Consider the following 17,324-nt stretch of genomic DNA (forward strand, 5'->3'; position numbering starts at 1 on the left):
TGCTATGAAAATAGAGTAGTATTTTTTTGGGTTTTTTACTTTTTTGCTAATGGAAACAAGACTTAAGTACAAAAGTAATTGAGTATGCAAACTTGTGACCAGTTTCCTAAGTCAGGTTGAGTGAGTTGAGACCTGAAATACGGTAATCTTTTCTAGATATATTTTTCTATTATGTTGATCCCCTAATAAAAATCTTGGGTTGATGTTAAATTTCATATCATGTGTGTAATCGTAAATGGGTTGGAATCTTTTTACTTAATTTTCTGATTATAATGATCATTTGTCATATTAAATGACATATAAAAATTAAATATAAATCTGCAGCTGAAGCACAAAGGTGCGTCAGATTTTGCTTTAATGATAGGATGGCAAATACGTGGAGACCTCCCTTAAAGATCTGACCTCATGAAGGTGGCAATAACAAGCCAAAATCAATATGCTAGGAAAAGAAATTATATTCACAAATCTGAGAAAACACTATTGTGTTTCATTTATTTATGCACATATTCAATGAGAATTTGTGCATAAATGTCATTCTATGAGTTGATGCAAAAACAACACAGATTTTGTGGTCAGCCACAGTATCTAAGATAACAAGAGAAAATGCTTAGCTTTTGATTGTAGTATATTCTCCACAAAATTAAATATCAGGTATTGCTTTATAAAACATGCACATTCTACTAATTCTTATCTTCATGTGATTTCTGAGTGAAATTTACTGCTTCAGTTTATTTTAAAGGAATTTGTATCTCTTCAACTTCGAATTTGGAAGCATAATTAAGATGAAAACAGGAAAGCATTGAATAGTTATGGATTTGCTTCACCAAATGTTTCTAACTGCCACTGTGATCAGGGAAGAACTGAGTTTTATAAATTCTTAAAAAAAACCCCAAACAACCATAAACTAAACTCTGAGTCCGAATAAAATATTCCTGCCAAAATTAAACTCCCCTTCTCAGAACGTTGCTTTATGTTTATCCTTCCTCATGTGTCAGTACTTCAGTGGGCTGCAACAGCAAACATCATCTGATGAGAGAACTGCAGCTTCCTTTGGTAGTTTCAGTATCTATGCTGTCCCGTACGAGTAAGTCACAGGTTTAAAAACCTGAATTGAGAATGTACTTTTTTTGAGCTGATTCATAAAACGTTCAAACTTGCGGTGGTGCATGACGGTAATGTACTGTTAGATTTGGGGATGTGATGCTTCCCTCTACTGGCCGACCCACAGAGAGTACATTTTACTGTCTGGTGAAACAAGCAATAAAAGTATTTTTAAAAGCACAGCCTATGCTTAGGACTGAGGTAAGAGGATTGTTATTGCAGTCTCTTACACACAAAGAATATAATCCCTTACCTGCATCACAAACCAGCTTTATATTGTAAAGTGACTAAAACTGCATCAATCAGTTTTGGGAAAGAGTAAGTGCACTAATATTTTAAGCCACTTCGTGTCTACTAGTAGCACAAATACTAAGTATTTGCAGTACATTACAAAGAGCACGCAATGAAGTATTTGAATTTTGCAAGGAAGACTTATCCAGTATAGAACCTGTTAACCATATAGCCTCTGACTGATATTTAAAATGGACTTATTTTTCAGCTTAACTTCAAGAGTTTAAATGCTTCTTTAATTTCAATGAGAATTTGTGCATAAATGTCGTTCTGTGAGTTGATGCAAAAACGACACAGATTTTGTGGTCAGCCACAGTATCTAAGATAACAAGAGAAAATGCTTAGCTTTTGATTGTGGTATATTCTCGACAAAATGAGTTAGCAGTGATAGTAATATTCTAATTAACATGAACACTGAAAGATGCCCAGTACAGTTTAAGACTGCACTGTATATGAGAGCTTCACACTATCAAAGCATTTGCATATCGCAGGGTATTCTTGCAAGTAATTAAGAGACTCCTATGTTTGTACCACAATTTCTCCCCTCCTTAATTGATGCCATTTTGCCTCTGTAATATGTAATGTTGCAGATTCTTCACCTTTGTAGCCAGAGATGAACAGCTTGCTGAGAGACCTTTTCTTCCCTTTAAAATGTAAGTTCTTATGTTAAATTGGTCGTAGCTACTAAGGCGCTGCTCAGGTTGGCTCCCCTGAGATCCACAGAGGCCGAAGGTCTTCACTCAGGACTGTACTTTTGTTCATCTGGATCCACTGCACTTTCAATGTGCAGCTGTTACCATGTAGTAACAGGCAGAGGGTTGGTTGCTGCTGGTGTTCTGAGTGCACATTTTAAAAATAGTAAGTGCACAGAATTGTACTTTCTCACTAGCAGATGCAAGATATGGACAAAGATAGAAATTGCCTTCTGACATCTCTTGCCACTTCCTGACAGCAAGCAAACTGGCAAATTATGTGGCTGAGTTTTAAATGTTTCGCATGTCAGTTTTCACATGGGAGTTCTGAATGATATTTCCTGCTGAAATTGGATTTTTTAACAATTGTTAATTAAACCAGCTTTTGTTTTGATTCTCTGCTGAATGTTACAGGACTCAGTAGCAGGCATCTATATGGCTACAAAATAAATATAGATGTTTCCTTTATGTGTCATTTTGGTACTCGACATGAGTCATAGTGCCACTTACCATGAAACTATTCTTTTTGAATCTAGACTCAAGACTACATTTGGATAACATCTAAGAAACAAATATTTTTGTAAAGTATGATCCAACTGTTCTTTTTTCTAAACACCTTTCCATACAAATTTGCAGATATATATAAAGGGGCCAGTGACACTAGAACTAAAAAAATGTATTTGCAGCAGGAGGCTGGTAATACCTAATTTGAAATGCCTGTAGTATGAGCCATCAACTCTATTCCAGAGTTTTACAGCTGAAGAATGCTAATATCTCTTTAATATACTTTTCAACATTGAGTTACTAAGATATCCAGCGGAATCCTATGGTTCCTGCAGCTTGAAGTCTTTTAGAATTTCATTTACTTTTTTTAAAAAGCCAAAGCTGGTGTTAGCATGCATTTATGGTAGATTTTGAATACTTCAGAATTTTTAGACTTGGTTTGTTAGGCTTCTTGAATAGAATTACCATAGTCTGAACTTAGGAAAAAGAAATCCTGAACAGCCCATCCTCATATGTCTCAGAAATTGTAGTTTTTCCCCAGGTGGCAGGCAGAATTGTGTAATAAGATGAGTTAAGTGACTGTATAACTTCAGTAGAAAAGAGAAGCTTGAACAGTAGTGAAACTTGTACCAAGCCATGAAACACAAAGGGGTTTTGTCTTCTCAGAGCAGGTGTTGAAAGTTACAAATGAATGGCAATAGATGAACCACAGGAGACTCAAGTACAGTCTGTTTGCCAAGGAAGTATAACCTAATAACTCTAAGTGGATGGTGCAGAATAATTTTCCATGGAATATTCCAGCACTTCAAGAGGTTCCAGTTTTGAGCAAACAATGGTAAAGTTCCTTAAAAAAGGATAAGGCTCCATTCAACTAGTCACTGGACTTTGGGGCAGCCTAGCAGGTGTACTGCCAAAAAGCCAAGCGAATAAACTGTTAAGGAAGGGTATTTGGTCTGGCTGCTGATTAGAAACAATTCAGAAACAAACTCCATTAAATGCCTTTTGAAAAGATAGCTAGCTTGGACACAGATTTCATCTGAGCTACTTCAGCCAGTTATTATGATGATGCAATCACTTTGAACTTTAATGATAACCTAAAGCAATTTTTGAACATTGCATTGTTGTAATGAAACTAGGACCAAAACAGGAATCAAAATGATAATGCATTGAGGAATTTTGGTGTCCAGAACTAGTAGGCCAGTGTGAGATGGTCTGGTAAGTAAGAGATAAGTTTCTGGAAAGACTTTTTTATTTTGACAGCTGAAAATAAGCTACAAAGTGTATGAAGCTAATAGCTATAAAATACGCACAGAATTTGTTTCATTTATATGGGTTACAACTTGGTAACCACTTTGACACATTCATAGCTCCTCTTACCCACTAAGACTAATTATCAGTCAAATACTCCATGGTGCAATGGATGATAGACATGGCCTTTTTGGTTAAAAACAAAAAGGGTGAGTTGTAGAGGAATGAAGGCAGCGGGTTGATTAGCATTGATAATATGCAACTGTGGCCATGCCTCGGAGGCAGTGGTTTGATTGACATGGATGAAGTTCAGTGTAGCTCATTCCTAAGTCGTTAAATAGCTCTGAGGAGTGTGGGGTGGGGGTTGGACTGAGGAGGAGGAGTGTGGTCTGGTCTCTGGGGGAAGGAGAAACAGCATGAACAGTAGGACCTGACCAATGGTAAAGCCTTGTTGCAGCCTACTAATTTGTTTGTGTTGCAGCACATGGTAGTAATGTCTTCATAAATAATTGCTGATCTTGGTCTATTGATTAATGTGGGTACACGATCATATTTATTTTACATAGCTAGGGTAGAATTCTGTACACGATAACAATTTGTAAATACTGAAACTGTAACAACACTTACTTTAGTCTTTGAAATGGAAAGAAATCCTTTGTAGGGAACCAAATCCTTGATCCTTTAGGATACTTGTAATTCCTGTCTCTGCCAAAGAGAAAGAAGAAATTTTTTGAGTGTTGGTTACTTTGTTTTGGTTTGGGATATTATTTTTTTTCTCTTCATGTTATCTTATGGTACTCCCTAAGAAAGCTCAGATCCCGTGCCTTTTCTGCATCGGTTTGCTACTATGAGACAAAATTACCATTGAAATTTTCCCATCAAAAGCATCCTTCTATAGTTCCATGAAGTTGCAATTTGGATTGTCTGCTAGATTATCTTTTGTAATCCCTGAAATTTTGTAGGTTATTTTGGCTTACCCCAGAATGTTTGCTGAAGTTGTGGGTTTGGGTTTTTGTTTGTTTGGGGTTTTTTTTTTCCTCTTTTTTTTTAATCTCTTAAGGATGAAAGTAGTAACCTAAATTAGTTAAACACCAAAGATGGAGAATAGTCAGTTAAAAAAAACCAACCCAAAACACTATCACAATAAAGAAAAACCTTTATAGTGACAGGAAGTTGAAACAAGCTCATGTGACTCTCAGGGCATTGCTCATCCTATAGAAGAGTAACTAGGCAAAGTGCATGCTTATCTGATAGAAGAAAAAAGATAAAAGTATGCAGGAACTATTTTGTCATCCCAGATCTGACAGTTTCTCCTGGCCCTGTCAGCAGAGCATCACTTAAGAATTGCAGAAGAGGCCACAAGATCTCATGTACATCATCTATATTTTTTGTGTCAAATATTGCTGGAGAGAGAGACAAAATGTTATTAAAAGCATGAGGTTGTTACAGAAGTGTCCTGTGTGCACAAAGAGCTACAAGGTGAATGACCATATTGGAAGAGGCTGCATCTGTCTCTCCTCAAAACTCACAAAGAAGAAGAAGGAATTCAGGGCTTAGACAGACTTCAAGGATGGTTTCATGATCATCTTGCTGCTGCTCTTAAGCAACTCGTCAAAGAAACTAGATGGTAGCATTTGTTTATCAGAGACACCTTCATCTACCAAACGTAGTTGTGTGTCAGAGATGAACCTACCTTACCTTGTCCTCGCTCCCAAGGAAGGTTGGAAGTGTTCAATGGACTTTTTGAATTTTTTTTTTGTCAAAATATTAATATTGGTAAAACCTAAATGGTTATTAAGGCCTATCTTTAAACTATTGGCTGAGAAGGAATAAACTTAAAATAGTGATTCCCATGAAAATTAATATTTGATGCCCTGCTTTGGATGATAAATAAGGAGCTAATTTGAATTCTACTTTTAAATTCATTTAGCGTGTTGGAGTGGTCTAATGACAGCAGTTAGTAAACCCATCTGAGAAAAGCAGCTAGCAACATACAATTGGAAAATCAATCCAGAGTGGAGTATCTCTGGCCTGGATTTTAGTGCCTTGTGTAGTAGATCTATTAAACTGGATGGTTAAGAGCAAAAACCAAGCAAAAACACTTGAGATGTGTAGAATTAAAGTAATAAATTAATTTTGTGGCTTCTTCAGAGCTGGTTTCCAAAACTATAGCACTAATAGCATGAAGATGGTTTGGAGGTTTTTTTATTTTGGATCAAATCAGATAGGAGACCAGAAATTGACTTAAACTTTTAAAAATTAAACATGTGGTGGTGTTTCAATAATTTAAGCACAATAATTGTAGTAGACCAAGTATAAAATTTCAGCTGAGAGTTATTATCAGCTGGAAGGTTATTTATTTATTATGTAAAGGACTTGTACCAAAAGTTCTAATAAATGGTAGGATTATTTCTGTTTTCTAGACTATTTTTTTGTTCTTATGTGAGAGTACTACATTGATGAGTACTAAACGTTTTCAAGGCATAAAAAATGGCAAAGTTTCAACAGCAAAATGTTTTTTAAAAAATTAAAAGACAATTAATATATGTGTATGTTTATGAAGGCTTGATTGGTGCTATGTACTCTCGCTCAATGTGGAAAACATGAAGTTAGTTGACTATTGGGTGGGGGGTGGGGGTGGGGTTTGAGACAGTTTATAAGAGGTTAAAGCTCTTTCATAATACATGTTATAGTCCTGCTTGATAAAAATCAAACTTGGAGCTACCAGGACATGTCAAACTACATAGGACAAAACATGTATAGATAGAAATATGGGAAAGAAAGTTCATTGGTTCCAATGAACTGCTGAAGCTCTGTGAACTGCACCTGCATGCAAGGCCAGTTACAGAAGGTACGCTCTTGAACTGTGACATGAAGCTCCTGCAGCAATGAATCTAAATTCTGAATTCCAATTACTTGCTTAAAATTTCTCAAGTTGTTTTAACCCTGTAGTATTTTCTTTCCTTCCTTTGTAACATGATGGTTTTAATCTTTCCTGATATTTGATGGATGCATTTGAGTTGAATTCCACCTTTGGTGACTTACCAAATGGTTAATTCCATCTTTGGTGTATTGCCAAGGCATGCTTTTTCTTCTTCTCCTGAAGGTATATTTTTTTGAATTTTTTTTTACCCCCTTGCTGTTTTCCTTCTTTTGCTTTAAAGAGCGGTAAAATGAGTCCACAGGACTCATACCAATATTCAGAGCTTTTCCTGTGCAAAGGGGAGTATTCTATTATTTCATTAAAAATATGTGAAATACATTATTTTAAAAAAAAAGGAGAGGATGGAAAAAAAACCCTCGAAGTATTGAGTCTCCCTAGCATTTTTTGATCACTACAATTACAACAATTTAATTATTGGTACTTTGGCTTAGGTTTTTTTCAAGTTCTGTGCTTTTTGGAGTGTAACCTAAGCTAATTAAATGATGTTCCCTCCTGAGGGCTGGCAGTTTTGGCAAGCGAGGTAACAGCTGCACCGTACCGATGAGGAATGACAAAACTTGGATTAAAGTGGTATTTCTGCCTGGTCAGATGCAATAGTTAAATTGATAGCACTGAGGAATAGAGTCAGCTTTCGCAATCGTATAGCTGAACTCACACAAAGTAACAATTTATGGTGGAGGGCTGTCTTTGGCCGGGCAAATATGCTCATTGCTGCCTCTTTAGAGTTAGCAGCCAGAAGTAGGGTGACACTTGAGTTTCATTTCCAGTTGAAGTTTTAACCTTCAGCAAGTCATTCAGAACTTTTGTGCTGTAGTTTCTCTGTCCATATAATAGAAATAAAATTTGAGTCACAGGAGTGTTGGTATATAATTTTCATAGTACTCCACAATATCTTGATGAAAGGAGGTGTGTAGGTGCAATTAACACTAGATCAGTCTGAATTGCACTCTCAACAAAGAGAACTCTTTCAGTTAGTCTACAATAAAATTATAATTATATCCCTAGTATCCTTGGCAACAGATTATGGTCCCAAAAGGTGATATTACAGTTCAGCATTAATTACTAATATAGAGATCAAAAGAAGGAAAACCAGAATCATTTAGACAGTTTCCAGGGTGTAAATAAGCATTATGTAAGAAACATTAAATGCCTCATACTGCATAGAGATATGCTCTTAAAAGAAACAGATTACTTGCGTAGTTATGACATGAACTCTGAAAAATTGTATACTTGATATAAATTGATACAAAGACGGTATTTATTGGACATGGATTAGGATTCAAGCCTCCCTTCGAACGCTGGGCTCAGCTCTGGGCCCCTCACTCCCAGACAGACCCTGAGGGGCTGGAGCGTGTCCAGGGACGGGCACGGAGCTGGGGAAGGGGCTGTGGCACAAGGCTGGGGGTGGCGGCTGGGGGAGCTGGGGGGTTCAGCCTGGAGAAGAGGGGGCTCAGGGGGGCCCGATCGCTCTCTGCAGCTCCCTGACAGGGGCTGTGGGCAGGGGGGGTCGGTCTCTGCTCCCAGGGAACAAGCGACAGGACAAGGGGAAATGGCCTCGAGGTGCCCAGGGGAGGGTTGGATCGGGGATTAGGGACAAGTCCTCACCGAAAGGGTGGTCAGGCGCTGGGACAGGCTGCCCAGGGAGGGGGTGGAATCACCTTCCCTGCAAACTTTGGCAAAGCACATAGAGGTGGTGCTTAGGGACATGGTTCAGTGGTGGGCTTGGCAGTGCTGGCTTCGTGGTTGGACTTGATGATCTCAAAGGTCTTTTCCAGCCTAAATGTTTCTACGATTCTGTGATTATCAGTTGATGTACTGAAGATAACTTGTTTTATTAGAACTGTTTTTACTGAGGAATTACTTGATTATCAAGTCCTTGTGCTGTGGTTATATTTCAAACTTTCTGCAGCATTTCACAATAAAGTTGCCTTATCCTTTTGAGCTTGAACTTTAAGACTGTGTGTAGGAACACAAGAGACATTCTGTTCCTTTATCCGTACCCTCAAAAAGGTTAATATTGTAAGAAATACTTCTTGTACAAGTACATCTTTTTAAATATCCTCCTGTCTCCATTTACTTTCTACTCAGTACTTTTTGATGCTATAGTTCTTCAACAGTGCACGTTGAGTTTTGTTTGCCTTCCCCTTTTCTCCCTTTGAGAATCTTTGAAATCAGTAAAAAAAAAAAAAAGTCAACGTTACCCTGTCCAAAAGGAAATTTCACGCAGATTTAGAAATCAGCAGTAATCAAAATAAAAACAAGTGATTTCCAGTTGCAAAAATGCTGATCATTAATAGTCGTCCTTCAGGGTGGATATTTTTTTTTTTTTTTATTAAAGTTCTTGTCAGATTAGCATTGCTACAAATAAACATTAGATCTGCCTAAAAGGATGATGCAAGTGAGAATGTCAAAACTGAGCTTGAAATGTATAGGGGAAGATGTGTACTTTTGTTTGCATAAAAGCTGAAAGGACTCTCAAAATTTCATTAGTAACACTTCAGCTGCTCTGCAAGTTAACTCTGGAAACCATAATTGCAAAAGGTCCTTCTTAAGTATGTATAAAATGTTGGGGGCCTTCTTAAAATATTCATGGAATTGTAACGCAGTGGATTATATCCTGGAAAAGTACAAGTTAATTTAATTTTTAATATTTGTATTAATAATGTAACTTTAATGTCTACCAAAATTTTACAACTCTAAAGTGTCAAGACTGTCCTTCAGCTCTAGACTCTGTAAATCTGCTCCTTGCTACTGACAAGCCCATCTTCAGTGTGAATCTAGTCTACTGGAGTTTTGCAGGATTGGGGGGTCACATGAGTTTTCACAGAAATGTTCAGAATTTAATACCAAAGAACAGTGAAATGATATATAGGAACTAAAGACCACATGCACTTCCGCTGGGATTGTGTTCATGTTCTGTTCATAGGGAAGGGCCTAAAAATGAGAATTGTATTTGCTGGTTTGGTTGCAGTAAGTGCACGAGTTACTGCAGAAGCTTATTTATTAGCATGAGGTAATAGAACAAATTTTCTTCTGCGTGGGCAAATTGTTAGTATAGTAACTTTCTTTCACTCTGAATGTACTGAATTTTTTCCAGTTTACTGTAACTCATCCTCTTAGCACTTAATGCATAATGCAATTAATGATTAAATACATCCATATCAATAACATACTGTATTTGTTAATAGACATTTTGTTGAGGCTAGGAAAGCATCTGTTCAAACAAAAAACATTGGCTACAGTTAGCATGTGTGAAGATACAACTGAAGTAATACTTATGCTTGCATCTCACTTTTGGTGGACTGTAGGAATAGGAGACATGATGGTGCAAAGAGTGTTTGGCCCTTCACTGACAAGCCTTACTGAGATTCTCAGAAAGTGTAGGCACTGGAATAAGAATAACTAGAAAATTTGATTTTTGTTGAGAGTCTATTACTCAGATTGCACATTAGCTTTAGATAGCATAGGAAAAACAGTGAACAGAAAGTAAAAAATAACTTAGCTCTGTAGAACTGCAGAATGTTACTATAGATAGACTGCAGGATTAAAGAGCTGTCTTGGCATGTTACAATTCAAAGACCAGCAGCCTCACCTGTTTTTCTATCCTAAGGAGTTTTTCTTAGGAATTTGATGCTTTAGATATTACACTACAGTGTTGGTTAAATCACTGTATTTTATCTCAATTTTCTCCAATACTTCCTTTTTTCCTTTTGTTCTTTCTTTCATAATCCTCTTTTTCTCTCTTGGATTGGCTCTGATTGCTCACATATGTGGTTATTGGAGTAATTTGAGAAACATACGAACGGTGGTTGGTTGAGTGGGCGCTTTTCTATGAATTAGCGAGCACAGCAGTAGAACCCAAAACTCAGATGCTAAAGCTTCTGTGGTAGATTGTATCTAACATTGGGCTGGTGAGTATTGCACTAGAAGTCTCTAAGCTAGTTGTATGACATCTGCAAGTTATGTTTGTTGTCATGGAGCTTTGTGAAACTTCAGCAAAGAAGAAAGTAACATTTAGCGTGATAAAGACATGGTGGGCTATAATATTTTGCATTTGGAAAAAGACATAGCAAGATGGATTCATCAGTTTATTACTTAGATGTACTAGGTAAAGAAAAACCAAAACAAAAACCACTAACCTGACTTTATCTAGTAGCAGTTAAAAAACCTATTTTCATAAAGAGTAGAAGAGGAAAATAATTCATTCTGTTCTTCTGAAGTCGAAGCTATTAGTGGCTGGTGATGAAGTAGCAATGCCTTTGTGGAGGGGAGCTTTTCTTTTATTTTGTATTATGGTTAGAAAATTTCTTTGTTCAAAGCATCATTTTATTGTGTGATAAGAATTCAGCAAACATTTTTCAGTTTGCTTACCTTCTCAGTTGTCCTTGAGAACTCTCTAAGGTCTGTCTTCTGAGTGTTGCATTCTCTTACTCAGGAAGATTTGGGCATTTGCTGTGATGAATCTTGTTGGAAAATGAGAGCGTAATGGGGTACTTAGACTTCCCCCTGTCCAGTATACAGCAATCCACAACTGTTGACTTTAATTAAGGGTAGTTTAATCTTCAGTGCTGTGGAGCTATTAAATTGAGGGATTATTTGCTGCTTAATTGATTATTTCTGTTAAGATCTTCAGTTCCTTTACTAGTCTTTTAAGATTAAATCATTGTCTAGTATCCCTTCCCCCTCCCAAGTAAAAAGGTATAACAACGAATGATGTTTTATTGGGGAGTTGTTCTATTCAGGCACCTTTAGTGCATGACATCCAGTGCTGATGTTTTTCTGCAGCTTTTTTTTTTTTTTCCATTCCGGAACATCAAAGGTGAAATCCTAACCTTGATACTTTTAGCAATAAACAGGAAAATAGTTACTCTCATTTTCCTGTGCAATGTGAAAACCAGATAGGTATTTCCTTGTCCTGTTGGTTTTTCCAGGTTTTCTATGGCCTGGGCAGTGGAAGCAGCAGTGAGACTGCTCTCTGGATAGAATTTTTGAAATAATGAGAGTTTTGCGGTAGCCTGCAGTCATAAATACATTTGCCAAGTCAAGTAAACTTCGTCAAGTGAATGTGGCCTTCACTTTGGAAGTTGGTAAATTTCTTCCTCTCCTGGTTTCTTATATAGCTTAGTCTCTCTCCTGTACCATCAAATGACAGTCTCATACATTAGTACTCCCATTTAACATAAAGCTGTGCCCAAAGTTCTGCAGACTGCCAAAGCACAAAATTACTAGAGCATTGCATGTAGCTTGTGCTGTGATGCTTGACGCTCTCTAAGGAAAGCAGAGAAACTGTGGAAAGGTAACATTGATTTTAATTTAATACCGGATCTCTGCTAGCATTTAGAGGGTATGAAATTCTTCAACAAGAAGTAAGGGATACCTAACAGTAACGTAGGAAAGTAGCTGTTGAACTGTTATGAGAGAAGTTGCTGTGTACAGTGCAGTGCCGTGCTCATCCTTTGAGAGCAGTTTTTTTGCCTTGAGCGTAGCTGGAAGAGATTATCAATAGCAGAACTTATGTGGTAAAGCTGCTGAACTTGGTAGTGGTTACCTGTAAGCTTTTAAAGAACTCTTGTAACTTAGCAAGGATGAAAGCTTCTAGTTTTTGTTGTGTTGTGTATGCAGTCTAGGTCATGACTGAGCCTGCTGAGAAGGAAAGGGAGATTGCACCTTGTTTAAGAGTAACTGAACAAAATTTGCATGTCCTTCTGGCAAGGAGACTAGGACAAACTGGTAAGTAGGGACTTCAGAAGGGGGATGTGCCTGTCTGGAGTAGAGAGCACAGTGGGATGTAGACGTTACAGGAGAGAGGGACTAAAAAGCACTGCATGGAAGCTTTTTTTAGCTATTGAGATTTTCTGGACTGGAGGAAACCACGTACCTTTCTGTCTCCCTGTGGACAGAGGGAGAGAGTCTTAACAACCTTGAGATTTGGTTTATGCGGTCTAGAAATTCTAAGCTTCCCACTATTTAGTATTTTCCTGTTGTAGTTCTTTTTATTAATATTATTTCTAATAAAATAACTGGAGCTCCTTTTGTGTGGCGTGCTGGTCAAAAGCAAAGGGGAAAATAGCTGTACCTCAGGCACTGGTTGGCTGGAAGTCCGGCTGCAATGGCTATTTGAGCTCAAGAGTCTAGCTCATGGAAAACAAACTTGTCATCTGAGAAAGGTGGCTCACACAACTCATCTGTCAGCACTAAAATGTTTGTTTGTTGAATAAGTTTGGAATTCTTTGTTGTGCTGCTTTATGATAGGGAGAGCATTCCAGTGTTATGTACCTGGATTATGTTAAAATAGTAGAAAAAGCTCTCAGGGGAGGTGGGGGGAGAAAGGGCTTAAATGTGTAAGGGAGAATATTATATTAGCATCATTATATATAATAGTGAGAATGCGGGGCAGTCTGTATGAGGAACACAAATAGCGTAACTGTCTAACATATTTTATTTTTGAAACTACTAACAACATTCTGCTTCCTGTTTACTGTATATTTTAAGCCAAGCAGCCTTTATATGTGCAAAAATTTAGTGTTCTCTCTGAATGTTGTCAGGGAGCTTGCAAGTATTTGATAAAATTGGTCTGCCTAGTTCCTTTTTTCAGGATTCTTGCAACTCTGGCCTGTGCTCTGCAAGGGAGTTAAGCTAAGAGCAGAAAATAAGTGCGTGATACAGATGAGTGCCTAAATACCTTTCTCCCTTCTAGGTCAATACTCTTGCATACTCTCTAGATAGAATGTTGAAGGTAAGCAGAATGCCCTTGTCTCTCAACTCTTCTTGCGTCCACAAGTGAAAACTTATACTATAACCTGACTTCATTGACACAGTGGTGGAAGGCTGCTTCTCTAGTGTAACTCTTCAATTTCTATGTAAGCAAGGAGAATAACAATATAAATGGAAAGATCTAGCTATTCTAGATTTCTTTATTTTAGAGACTCTGAACAGGATTTAATAGACTCACTTTCTTAAAAGATTTCCAGTTAATTGTCGATTTTTATATTTATTCCTGTTATGTGTATTTGTTGTTTGTTCCGAAACCTGTATGGATTTTTACTGTACATATTTTTACTAGGCTGTTGTTTGTACATGTCTGTGTGACTTCATTAAGTCTTTTTGGATTTTATCTACTAAAATGAATTTACTATTCTATTATCAGATTATAATATAGTCTCTTCCCTGGTTTTGAAATGTAAAAGTTTATGGAAAAGAGAACTCTAAAATCTTTTTCAAAATATAAATAGCAGAACTCCTCTGTTTTATGAATCACATAATTACAGGCATGACTTTTATCAGACCTTAACACTTGGTTTTATTTCTCTAGCCTTAAAAACTTCAGTTAATCATTCTCAATAGGCTGAAAAATAGTTTCCATGTAAGCTAATAAATTTGGAAGCATAATTTCTAAATCCTTTAAATGATCCTGCAAACAGATGTTTAGGATAAATATTGCTCATCTAAAAGCAGGTATAGATAATGTATAATAATGTATAATAAGAAGTGCATAAAATTGCTGGAAACTCTAGTTTTTGTCTGGAGAGAATCAGTGTTAATAAGTCAGATCAGTCATTTTTATTTAGGCAATACAAAAAAGCATATGTCTTCTTGCTTTACCAGCTGTCAAAAAATTTTGGAGAAAAAGGTTGTTTCCAAGCTTTCCGAAGGGAATATTTCACAGAAGCGTTTTGACCTTTATAGCTTACAAAACCAATTGACTTCCTTTTCCCATAAACTATTTCTTGGCTGAGATCCTTCTACAGCAAAGCTTTAGTTGTGAGGAAAAACACTAGCTCTGAAGAAAATAACTGGACTGCCTTCTAGTGGTTAGATTACTGTTACTAAAAAACCAAACTCAAGTGAATCGTATCATTCCAAATTTAATATATCCCTCTGAATATTTCTGAATATTCAACAACTATAAATGCACTTCAATTATATTTGCATTTTAAGAAGCACAAAGCAGATTGTACTGGTCTCATACATATTTTTGTTTAGTTTTAATCTTAAGAAAAAACTTTTGCCTGGTTTTGTGATTGAGTATTATATAGGCATATAGTGCTAGACCAAAAGAAATTAAATAATAGATACATCACTCTTTCTGTTCTTGTGGGTAGTATTTAAAAAAAATCCCCAACCCAAAAAACCAAACCAAAATCCCAAACAAACAAACAAAACCAATGAAACAAAAAAAAACCAACCCCTGACTGAACGGCTACTACTAAGGAACAAAAAGATGTGTAAGAACAGAACTATTGAATTGAATATTAAGATAGTTGAAAATTTTTCATGTGGCAAAGTACCAAGTAAAGTAATATGTTCTTAATAAAACAAGTAATATGTTCTTAAAATTAGACACCAGCAAAAAAGCAACGTACATAAAACTAGTAGAAGACCTTATTGTAAGATGGAGGGGATTTGAGTGTTTTGCGTTAATTAAATTCTCTCAGATTCAAATTGTGTTCTAGAAATGACTTAATTACATATGCAAAGATGTAGTACTAGTTGTTGTGCACTGATACTAAAAAAAAAGACGAAATGACAACAGGGCAGTGTCAACTTTAGTCTGTGAACTTACTTGGAGGTTGTATTAGAGACAGTTTTCTGTGATGATAATGTGGAGGTACAGTTGAAGAGGTATGGAAGTTGCTATAGTTGTAGCAAGGTAGGTTAAGGTGTGCTTTAAAAGAAGGTGAATACTTGCAAAATTAACCGTTAGGTAAGCAGAAAAGTAGTAAGACCTTACTGTTACCTGGATAACAACCTTGCAAAGATGCTGAAGAAAGGGAACTGGTAACTGATGGGATGTGACACAAATTGAGGTATAGTAGTCTTAACTGAAGGGATAAGAATATACAGGGATGGCAGCAGTGCTCAAGGCCACTGTAATATAGATAGTGGCAGGAGAATCTTGAATCAGCAAATTATGATCAAGTTCCTGAATATGCTGACCACTGGGGAAGATGTATAGTGCTCAGTGTGAAGTACTAGTGTACGTGGGCTCTTTAATCTCTGTTATTAAACTTAAGAAAATGAGACAGTTGCTACCTATGCTGTCCAAGATTAGTAGCACATAGAGGCAAAAGCAATGAGAGGTATTAACGATGGTCCAGGTATTTACCAATACAATAAGAGTCAAATTTAGAACTGGAGGAGGAAAAGCAAGTCCCAGTGGCGTGGGAAGTAAAGCATGACTACTGGCTGTTACTAATAGCTTCAAAACATGAAGCTATTGGATTTCAAAGTGATGGCACTGGTTGACACTTAATTCAAGCTATTCAGTATTATCTTAATCTCTTAGTTTCTCTCTTTCCTGCTGCAGTGTGTGGTTTTATTCTTCTTTGTCTTCTGTTCTGCTACTTAGCATACCTTTAATGCAGGCACTGTTGTAAGATATTTGTAAAATGAAATGTTTTAGATGAAAGAGAGTTCTGGTCTCGCTGCTTCTCTGTACTGCCTCTCTTAGATTTGACTGGATGCAATTATACTAATAATTTCTCAGTAAGTGTTTACAAATGCATCTGTAATCTGATTTGGTTTTGTTTCAAGTTTTGCTTAACTGTTTAAATCCTTATACTCAGATGCTTCAATGAACTGACTTGATATCTCTGTGCTAGTGCTGTAGCACAGAAAACTGTAGCACTGCTTTCCTTTAAGTGTCCAGAAGACTACTAATGCTTAGAGGTAACTTGTTAAAGCACACAAAAATGAATATATGTGGTCTATTTTGCAAGGTGGTTGGGGTTGTTTTTTTGGCTTTTATTTTTGTGTTCCAAGAGTTCTTCTGCATGATCTTTTATATTTATAGGTGCTTTTTGTTTGATGGAGAACTCTGCAGTAAACATGTAAACTAATGCTTTGGCCAGTAGCCCACACCTCTAGTAGCCCAATTGTTTGGGGACCATTTTTAAGTCTTTACATATCTTTATAAATACTTAATGACAATGAGAGATAAAAAAAAAACACGTCAGTTCTGCACCAGATAAAATTTGAATGTGGTTTCTGAAATGCTGAAAGACATCATTAATCCATATTACTACCATTAATGTCTTATTTAATCCCCTTTATAGTTTCCTGACTTGGAATATATTTTTTTATAATTTTTTTCAACTGTCTTTCAAATGATGCTTGTCATATCACAAAATTAAGAAGACAAGTATTTTGAATTCATGTATGCATAGGGTTGTTTAATATCAAGCTGATTCCCCTGTTTCCCTAGTCAGTATTGGGGACTAGTTTAGCTAAGTAGTTTGCAGATCTGAACCTGGAAACAATATTGTCAACTCTTATCAGGAATGATTTCTGTATCTAAAAACTTATTAACTGTAGAGCTGATAAACAGTAAGTTAGAGGATAAAATGCCTTTTGGTAGAGTTGTGCTGGGGGTTTTTTTGTGTGTGTGGTGTTTTTTTCTTGTTTCCTTTTCCCCTCAACAGTAAAAGCCCATGATTACAAAAAGCAGCCATTTGGAAGGCCCAGAAGAACCAAAATATGCTCAATTCCTCTATTCTGGTATTTTTGTTTCCCATGCTGAACAACATGCAGATATTCGAAATATG

This window comes from Falco naumanni, chromosome 14 (genome assembly GCF_017639655.2).
Source record: "Falco naumanni isolate bFalNau1 chromosome 14, bFalNau1.pat, whole genome shotgun sequence".
In the NCBI taxonomy this organism is placed as follows: Eukaryota; Metazoa; Chordata; class Aves; order Falconiformes; family Falconidae; genus Falco; species Falco naumanni.